The sequence below is a fragment of the Pelodiscus sinensis genome, chromosome 31 (genome assembly GCF_049634645.1).
Source record: "Pelodiscus sinensis isolate JC-2024 chromosome 31, ASM4963464v1, whole genome shotgun sequence".
Taxonomy (NCBI): domain Eukaryota; kingdom Metazoa; phylum Chordata; order Testudines; family Trionychidae; genus Pelodiscus; species Pelodiscus sinensis.
The window spans coordinates 13,753,026-13,762,136 of record NC_134741.1 but is presented as its reverse complement, the minus strand read 5'-3'; the positions used below and the strand labels follow the sequence as shown (position 1 = coordinate 13,762,136).

The 9,111-nt window shown below is 51.2% G+C and overlaps 1 non-coding gene across 1 annotated transcript; it reads left to right on the top strand.

Moving 5' to 3' along the window:
- Window positions 1-3,828: 3,828 nt before the first annotated feature.
- On the top strand, window positions 3,829-3,902 carry TRNAT-AGU (transfer RNA threonine (anticodon AGU)). Its single transcript has one exon. It is a non-coding gene; the product is annotated as a tRNA-Thr (tRNA).
- Window positions 3,903-9,111: the final 5,209 nt, after the last annotated feature.

Below are 9,111 nucleotides of genomic sequence, written 5' to 3'. Positions count from 1 at the left end.
GTTTCTCCTTTGCAAATAAAGCAGATGGTTAGTTTCTCCCACTCCTGAACTATGTCTACACTCATGGCTTCTTGCGCAAGAACATCTTGCATAAGGGTTCTTGTTCAAGAAGTCTTGTGCAAGAAAACGTCCACACTGCCATCTGCAAGCTGTGCTTTTGTGCAAGAGCGCCCATGGCAGTGTAGGCGCTCTCTTGCGCAAGAAAGCTCTGATGGCCATTTTAGCCATAGGGCTTTCTTGCGCAAGAAATCGCTGCCGAGAACCCACACTGCCCTCTTGCGCAAGAGCTCCTGCACAAGAGGGCTTACACCTGTTAAAAAAGAGCGTAGCTCTTGCACAAGAAGCTCTCTCTTACCACACCATACTGTAAATTTCCTTGAGCAAGAGCAGGTAGGCAGTGTGGACACTCTGCGGATTCTTGCCCAAGAACGGCTGTACTTGCGCAAGAAGCCGTGAGTGTAGACATAGCTCTGGCGTCCTTTGTTCTGCAGTAGCTGGCTCCTACCGTCCCATGGCTGCTGCCAGAGATCCCCAGCTGGGAACCCCTCTCATGGAGGCTGGGGCTTGGGCCGTTCTATGCAAGAAACCCAGGGCCGGATTAAAGCATGGGCTAGCCGGGCAGGTGCCCAGGGCGCCTGATATAAGGGGCGCTGTGTGCCCCTTATAGCTGATAACTGCCATCAGGCACCACGCGCCCATATCGCAAGCTGCAGCAGCTGCCTGAGGCAGGGGCCTCGTTAACCCCTGCAGCGCTGGCCAGCCACACTCTTCCCCCGGCGGCTGCGGGGCCCTGCACAGCCAGGCTCGGCCTGCATCAGGCTGAACAGCAGCTGCAGTGGCCGGGCAAGGCACATGCCTCCTGCCACCGCCAGATCTACACCCTCTCACACATTCTGGGCGGGGGCTGGACCACGCATGCGCCCTTCACCAACCCAGGGCGCAATTAACCTGTCTGCCCAGGGAGCCAGAATGGCTCGGTCTGGCCCTGAGGAAACCCCCTCCGAGGGGGAAGCAGGGATGTTGCTGTGGTGTCCCTGAGGACAGTCAACCCACTTATCTGTTGACCCAGAGGGTAGCAGCCTGTGGCTCATTTCCCCTTCCTCACTTTGGGGGGGACACGGCTGTGAGTGAGTGTGTTCTGTTTCTCAGGGAGTTCTGACCAGTGGGCTGGGACTGGGTTTGGCAGAAATCTTTCCCAGAGACATGCAGGCTGAAGAGATGTTTGTGGGGAAGCATTTTGTAAATGTTGATGGATGTAAACTGTTCCTGCAAGTGGGGTGTTTGAAGCTTTCATTTAAAAATTTCCTCTGTCCTGTTGTTTCTGCTCTGTGGTGTTATCCCATTTGTCTGCCATGCAAAAGGTCTGTGTCAAACCCAGGCAGAAAGAGACCCCCTCTTTCTCCAGTCAATTCTTTCTCTGCTCCCTCAGGCCCACTCCTGTCTCTCACACAGCCCCAGCTACTTTGCTTTCTGCCCTGGTGTGTACCCTTCCCTGGTGCTGTAACACTATGGGAAGGGATCCTTTGCCAGTTTCTTAACTAGTAGCTCATTTAGGGCATGTTTACACAACAGGGCAAAAGTCAAACTAAGATACACAACTTCAGCTACTTGTTTGTGTAGCTGAAGTCGAAATAGCTTAACTCTGCTTTTGGCACCGTCCACAGCAGGTAGTGGAAGGAAGAGAACTCTCCCTTTGACTTCCCTTACTCTTCATGAAATGGGGGATACTGGAGTCAGAGTAGGTAGTCTGCCAACTTGTACTTAATTTGAAATAACAGCTTGCTGTGTAGACAGGCACTTTATTTCCAAATAACGCTCCAATGTAGACATGCTCTTATTGTCCCATCACAGAGTTGATGCTGAAGGACAGGAAGCTACAGAGTGCTGAAGGGGAGCAATCAGATACTGAGGGGGTTCCCACCCCCCTTCTTTCTTGGTTGGGAGAATTTGCTTCTGTTCTCCTATGAGGCTGGAAATGTCAGTTAGTGTCCTCCTTCCTGGGTTCTACTAGAGAGCTCAGAGACTTTTCCTGCCTGACAGCTGGAGAAAACTAAGACTGAATTGCCTTGTATGCAGAGACTGTAACTGAAGGGAGGGCATTGCCTTGTATGCAGGGACTATAACTGAAGGGAGGGTATTGTCTAGTATGGGGCTTGAACCTATGATTCTGAAATTAAGAGTTGCATACTCTACCAACTGAGCTAGCCACTCTGTATGAAGTGTCCCTCTCAGTACCCTGTCACAGGATAGAGGATCAGAGTGTTCTCAAATGCTTGATTCAAGGCTCTGTCCTGTCCCCAATGGGGTGCTCTGGTCTGTGTGGGGAGGCCCAGGCACACTGGCCTCTTTTACCACAAGAATGGCCCCATTTCAGTCTCTCAAGTAACAGGAGAAGAGTCTGTAGCAGTAAGGAAAGGTCCCCTGAGTGAAACCAGGCAGAAACGCCATGTCTCATGTTCTGCAGCAACCCTTTTTGCCCTGGCAGGTACTGCCCCTTCTCGCACTGGCCTGGGCCTGGCATCCCTCCTCTCCCAGCACCACAGAAAGCCCCTTGGCATGAGCCTGGGAAAGCTAGAGGCCTCAGGCCTGTTGCCCCCGAGAGGCTTGTGCCTTGGCCTTCTCTGCCCATGGCGGCCGGCTCTCCTGGCTGCCCCCTGTGCGCTGCTGGCCAAAGGAGGCAGCATGGCAGGAGTGGGGAGAAGAAGCAAGTCCCTCTGAGGCTGACAGCTCAGGCTTAAGCCTCCAGCCCCAGCACAAAACCTTCAGCCTGGCCTCTGTTGCTCCCTCCTCAGAGGGGAGGAGGAAGCCCTGTTGCCTCAGGCTGGGGGAGGTGACAGGAGGCCTCCTCTCACAGCCTTACACTTTGCTTCCATGCCGGCTAGGGTTGCCAGGTATCCAGTTCTGAACCGGATTGTCCAGTATTTGAGCTTTCTGTTCAGGAAACAAACTGAGAAAGTGTAAATGAGGAAATAGAAATGTCAGGTATTTTCTAAATATGTAATGTAGATTGTGAGGTAGTGTCAAGTGAGTCCAATATTTCTGTTGAACCCATCTGGCAACCCTAAGGTCGGCAATTGCAGGGGCCAGGGAGCTCCCTGGCTGGCTGCAGCCTCAGCCACTTCCTGCTTCATGGCCCAGGCCCAGGCAGTCCAGGTGGTTCTCTGTGTGACCCCGAAACATTTCGTTTGCTGTTGTCCAGGCACAGGAAGCCCAGATTCTGCAACACTCACAGGCCCCACAGGAGGGGGCTGGTTTGTTGCTTCACCCCACAGCCCAACAACAAGCCCCCAAACTTCCCCTGTGTTCTGAGAGCCCCGTTTGCTGTGTGACTTCTGTGTGGCAGGTTATGTCAGGCCTGGGCACCAACAGGGTTCATAACCAACCCACAAATAAGTCCCTGCTCAAGAGGATTGAACAGTGTCCTTTGCCAGCAATGTAAGTCCAGCCATATAAGTGTTCCACTCAAGTGCCTAAACTTTCTCCGTACCCCACTCACAGTTGCTGCCCTTGCTCAGGGCAGATAAGAGCTCAGGGGTGGTTTTCAGTTTTCAGTCCCAGGGACTCCAACCCAAACCCTGAGACCCAGGGGTTTATAATCGAGATGATCAATGTTTGTTTCACTTTTCCCTCCCACCAGCAACACTAAATCTCAAGGTAAATTCTACAGTCCCAGTAGCTGGGGGAGATGTACATGTTAGAGTCCCTGCCCAGTGAGCTGTAGCTTTCTGTGCCCAGGGAGCCAGACACCTCCAGTCGGCTGCATTTTGGGAGTCAAAGGTGTTGTCTGGTACCATAGAATAGAACAGTTTCACCAGACTTCCTGACAATGGCACCATGGCTTAGCTGGCTAAATCACCTGTCTAGTAAACAGGAGATCCTGGGTTCAACTCCCAGTGGTGCCTTGCTGTGGCCTTTATTTGTATTTTCTTATGTCTTCCTGGGACACAGAAGAGGCCTCCCCTGGCCACCCATGGAACTGCTGGTTCAGGAAAAGGCTGATTGGGGAGGAGCATTGTGAAGGAAACCACAAGCCTGGAGTGGGTACAGAGGCTGCTGTGTCTGATACTGGCAAGGCAGGGCTCTTGCTGCAATTGCTGGGACAGAAAAGCGAGCAACACATGCCCTTGTGATTCCCTGGGGTGGGTGGGGGTCAGTACCCAGAGATCCTGCAAGTGCAAAGCTCCTGCAGCCTTGGAGCATGACTCTCTTCTCCACTCCCATGGGATGGGCAATGGCAAGATGTGGAGCAGCTGGGAGAAAAAAATCCATGGCTAAGCTGATCAAGGCACCTGAGGTAGCCCCCAGTGGTTTCTGGCCAATGTGTCCTACCATCCCTCAATATGTAACTGGAGTCGGCTTCCTTCAGTTGAGCTTGGCCATGTCCCCACAGCGGGAAGCCAAAGTGAGCAAAGAGCAGGAGTACTGGAAGCTGGTGGGGGTCCCTCTGGGTTTGATTTAGTGAGTCTTAGTTTGACTCGCTGAATCAAGTTTCAGAAGATTGATCACAGCAATTTCTCTCCAGCCGGACGTGGTTCTTGTTCTTCTGTACAGAACAGTCGATGGGCGTTCAGATCTCACCCCTTCTCAACTGACAGGAATAGAAACCAGACACACAGCAGGTTTGAACTGGTTTCAGTTAAGGGACCCATCTGCCTGGTTTATGTGCATTGGCACAAGAACACACAAGGGCTGCATCTAGACTGGCATGATTTTCCACAAATGCTTTTAACGGAAAAGTTTTCCGTTAAAAGCATTTGCAGAAAAGAGCATCTAGATTGGCACGGATGCTTTTCCGCAAAAGCACTTTTTGCGGAAAAGCGTCCGTGCCAATCTAGATGCATTTTTGTGCAAAAAAAGCCCTGATAGCTATTTTAGCCATCAGGGCTTTTTTGCACAAACCAGTACTGTGCTGTCTACACTGGCCCTCTTGCACAAATGATTTGCGCAAGATGGCTTTTGCCCAAACGGGAGCAGCATAGTATTTTCGCAAGAAGCACTGATTTCTTACAGTAGGAAGTCAGTGTTCTTGCGGAAATTCAAGTGGCCAGTGTAGACAGCTGGCAAGTTTTTCTGCAAAAGCAGCTGATTTTGCAGAGAAACTTGCCAGTCTAGACACAGCCCAGGGGTTTGCTGACATTTTAAGAATTCCTGTTTAATCATAAGCCAAGACATGACACACCTGGAGGTACAAATGTTTCATTTAGGATAATCAACTTTTTAAGGAGGCACATGACATTGAACCAATGTCAATTGAACCAATAATCTGCACTCACACACTCTTATCACCAAGCTACACTCAACAGTGGTTGCATATCAGCCTAGTTTTGGGATCTTAGCCCTTTGCAGCACTGTCTGCAGGAGCAGGCGGTACCTCGCATATATGGCAGCGGGAGGACGGGGAACTGGCTCCACAATCAGGGTTACGACACTCCTAGAATCCTCCTCCTCATCCTGGAGCTACAGGTCATCAGCGTTGTTGTCCTGAAGTTGCAGCTGCTGCCGCCCAGGTATCTCCCTCACAAACTCCACAACGATTCTTGGACACAGCGGTTCCCCAGCCCCCAGGATTTGGTCCAGTTCCTCATGGGCCCTGAGATAATCCTGCCGCCGTTCCTTAGCCTTCGCTCTGACTTGGTCTGTGGTGCACCTTTCTTTGCAAGGCCACCAGCCACTGGGCCATAAATGTCCACGTTCTTCTGCCTGGACTGCAGGGCCTCCAGAGACTCCTTCTTTGACTATAGCTCCAAGAGGGACTTTATCTGTGGCCCAGACCATGACAGTGCCCAGCATTTGCTGCTCTTTGCTTGGTCCTGGGATGTGTCCCTGGAAGGCCAGAGGGGTCTTGTGCCTGTGACATGGCTCTCTGAGAGGCAGGAAATACTCAGTCTTAGCCAAATGGCTGAGAAGCAACGCTTCTTGGGCTGGATCGCCAGCTCTTGGGCTGGATCGCCAGGCGATGCAGAGCAGCCAGTAGTCACTTCCACACCTCCCTAATTTTCCCATGAGCTACAGCTGCTCATGTTGGTGGTATAGTGGTGACCATAGCTGCCTTCTAATCAGTTAATCTGGGTTTAATTCCCAGCCCATGCAATATGGGGAGGAAACAGCAATCGGATCCTTCAGCCAAGGTCTCCCTCTCACTGCTCTTCATCCTCTCTGAGAGGCAGGAAGCACTCAATCTTAGCCAAAGAGCAACGTTATACAGCAAAAAAGACAGGGACAGCTCTTGGTCCAGATCCCCGGGCCTTGCAGAGCATCTTGCAGCTACTTTCCTGCCTCTCCCTTTGCTGCTTTTGAACTTAGCCCAAAAGTCAAGAAACATACAACAAGGTTGAAGGGTTTTCTCCCAAAATAACCGCATCTGAACTGCATTTTGTATTTCTAAATAAAGTATTTTGAAATAGCACCCATTGGCGAATATGTAAATGAAGTGCGGGATATTTAAATCCCGGCTTCATTTGCAATTTTGGATGTCTACATTACATCCCTCTTTCGAAAGAGGATGCAAGTGTAGACATAACCACACAGGGCAGGGGAGGCAGGAGCACAGGGGGTGATGCGCTATTGTGACATGTCATGCTGGTCACAGTCTGGGGAGGGCACTATACATGCCCAACCCCAGGGAGAGCCGTCTTCCCCCTGCCATGTGTGCGAAACACCACCTGCTCCTGCAGCCAGTGCAGTCAGGTGCTAATTTCCCACCACTGGACACAAAGGCATGATTGCTATGGGGGTGTAGCTCAGTGGTAGCGTATTTCATTGCACCTCAAGTGGTCCTTGCTTCAACTCCAAGTGCCCCCTTAAAAAAATGATTATCTTAAATGAAACAGTTGCCTCTCTAAGGGTGGCACAGTTTGGATTTCTGTTGTACAGGGATTCTTAAAATGACAACAGATGCATAATGCTTTCCTGTGCCAATGAATGTAAACCAGACAAACCTGTCCCTCAGCTGAAAGTAGTTCGAACCTGTATGTCTGGTTTCTATTCCCATCAGTTCAACGAGGGTGTGATCTGGATGCCCATTGGAAAATCCTTGGTCTCCATGGTCTGTGCTGTGCAGAAGAACAAGAACCACATCCAGCTGGGTAGGAATGGCCATGCAGAGCATCCAGTAGCCACTTCCCTGTTTGCGGCTCTCAAACTTAGCCCAAGAGGCAAGAAGCTGCACTTTCCCACCCAAAAACCTCTGGCATCATCTCTCCCCAGCTTCTTCTTTGACCCCTCAGTCGAGGATGGGGGGAGCTTTTAGGAACCAGCTTTCCTGGCTGCAGGGTGGGTCTGGGTCCCCACAACCTTCGGATCAATGTGAGACATGATCCCAGGAGAGCCATCTCCTGGAGCTTCTCCCTCTTCCATGGGGCTCAGGGCAGGGGGATACAGGGCTGATGTCTGTGCAGTGCCAACGTGTGAAACACATGGCAACGTTTCTCCTTCCTCTGCCAAAGAGGGAGCCAGATCGTTCCCATGAGGCCACCTGCAGATGAGGCAAGGTCTGGAGAGGTGAAGCAGTTGATTGAAACAAGCAAGGAGAATGGCATATCAATGAGCTGAGAGCCTCCCACACAAGCAGAACTTTGATTCCTGCAAGCTGAGTTCAAATCTCAGTGAGACCTTCTGGGGAGGTGTTGGTTTATGCAAATCCTTCAGAACTGATCTTCTTGCCCCACTTGTTCAATTCCACTTTGTGCTTCTTGACTTTTTCAATCTAAGGACTTTGAAGAAATGTTTTAAGAGCTGCTCCAGTGGTGTAATGGGTTAGTACACAATACTTCTAAGGCAGTACTTGTAGGAGATGTGCTGTGGTTGTGAGTTTGAACCTCACCTGGAGCAGTGGCTTTTAGACCCTGCTGGGCTGGATCCTTCCAGTCAATGCTGTGGGAGCTGGGATTCCAGCTCAGAGGAGAAGGAATCAGTGAAAATTCCCACTTCACATATTATGGCCTCTTCAGAGTGAAAGCTGGGTGGCCAGGATCTAAGGCCAAGTGGCACAGAGAGGGTTGGACCCTTGACCCTCTTTCTGCCAGGGACGTTCTTGACCATTTTCTTGCGCCCTCCCCCATCAGCAGCCACCATCCCTTTCAGCCACTGGAGAAGCTCATGGAGTGAGGTGGGAAATGGGACAAAGTAGCGAGACAGGCTGCTTTGTCCCATTTCCTGCTTATTTTCCTGGGCTGACCCAGTGGCTGAAAGGGGCTGCGGCTGCTGACGGGGGTGGGGAAGATGTGCAACAAGACCCTGGCAGAAAGAGGATCAAAGGTCCAACCCTCTCCAGTTGGCCTCGGATACTGGCCCCCCAGTATTCACTCTGGTGAGGCCATAATATATGAAGTGGGAATTTTCAGTGATCCCATCCTCTGGGGTAGAATCCCAGCTCCCCCAGTGTTCACTGCAGGGCATAGGTTCCCAAACTGGGGTGTGTGCCCCCCAGAGGGGGCGTGAAGAAATTCCAGGGAGGAGCATGAGGTGACCCAGCCCTTCACCCATCAAGTTGGTTTTTTTTTTTTTTGCTCAACAAGTTTGCTGCTATTTTGGAAGTGGATATGAGGGTTTTTCAAAAATGAAAAAGGGGGGGCGTGATGCTGAAAAGTTTGGGAACCTCTGCAAGGGGACAACCCAGCAGGGACTAAAAACCACTGTGCTAGATGAGGTTTGAATTCATAACCTTAGCATATCTTCTACGAATACTGTCGCATAAGTACTGTGCACTGACCCATTGTGCCACTGGAACAAGTGTTTGAAACATTTCTTCAAAGTCCTTAGATTGAAAAAGTCAAGAAGCACAAAGTGGAATTGAAGTTTCTGCTGAGCCCTTGGTCTTGCTTTTCACAGGCAGAGCCGGGGACTCTGTGCATCCAGAGTCCCCTCCCTCTTTCTCCCTGCTCTATGAAAAACCCACCTATTGGGGCACAAAGCTGCTGGGGCTGGTGGAGGCCAGAGCTCGAGAGATGAGTTGCAAGTGGGTTAGTGCTCCCTTTGCACATGAGAGGTAGCAGGATTCACTCCCATCTTCTCCCACCTGCTCACTGGTGCTGAGGGGCAAGCCCCTTTTCTGCTGCCCCAACTCTTATTCCCACAAGGCACTTTGTGTGGGGCTGTTGGTCTTTGTCCCAA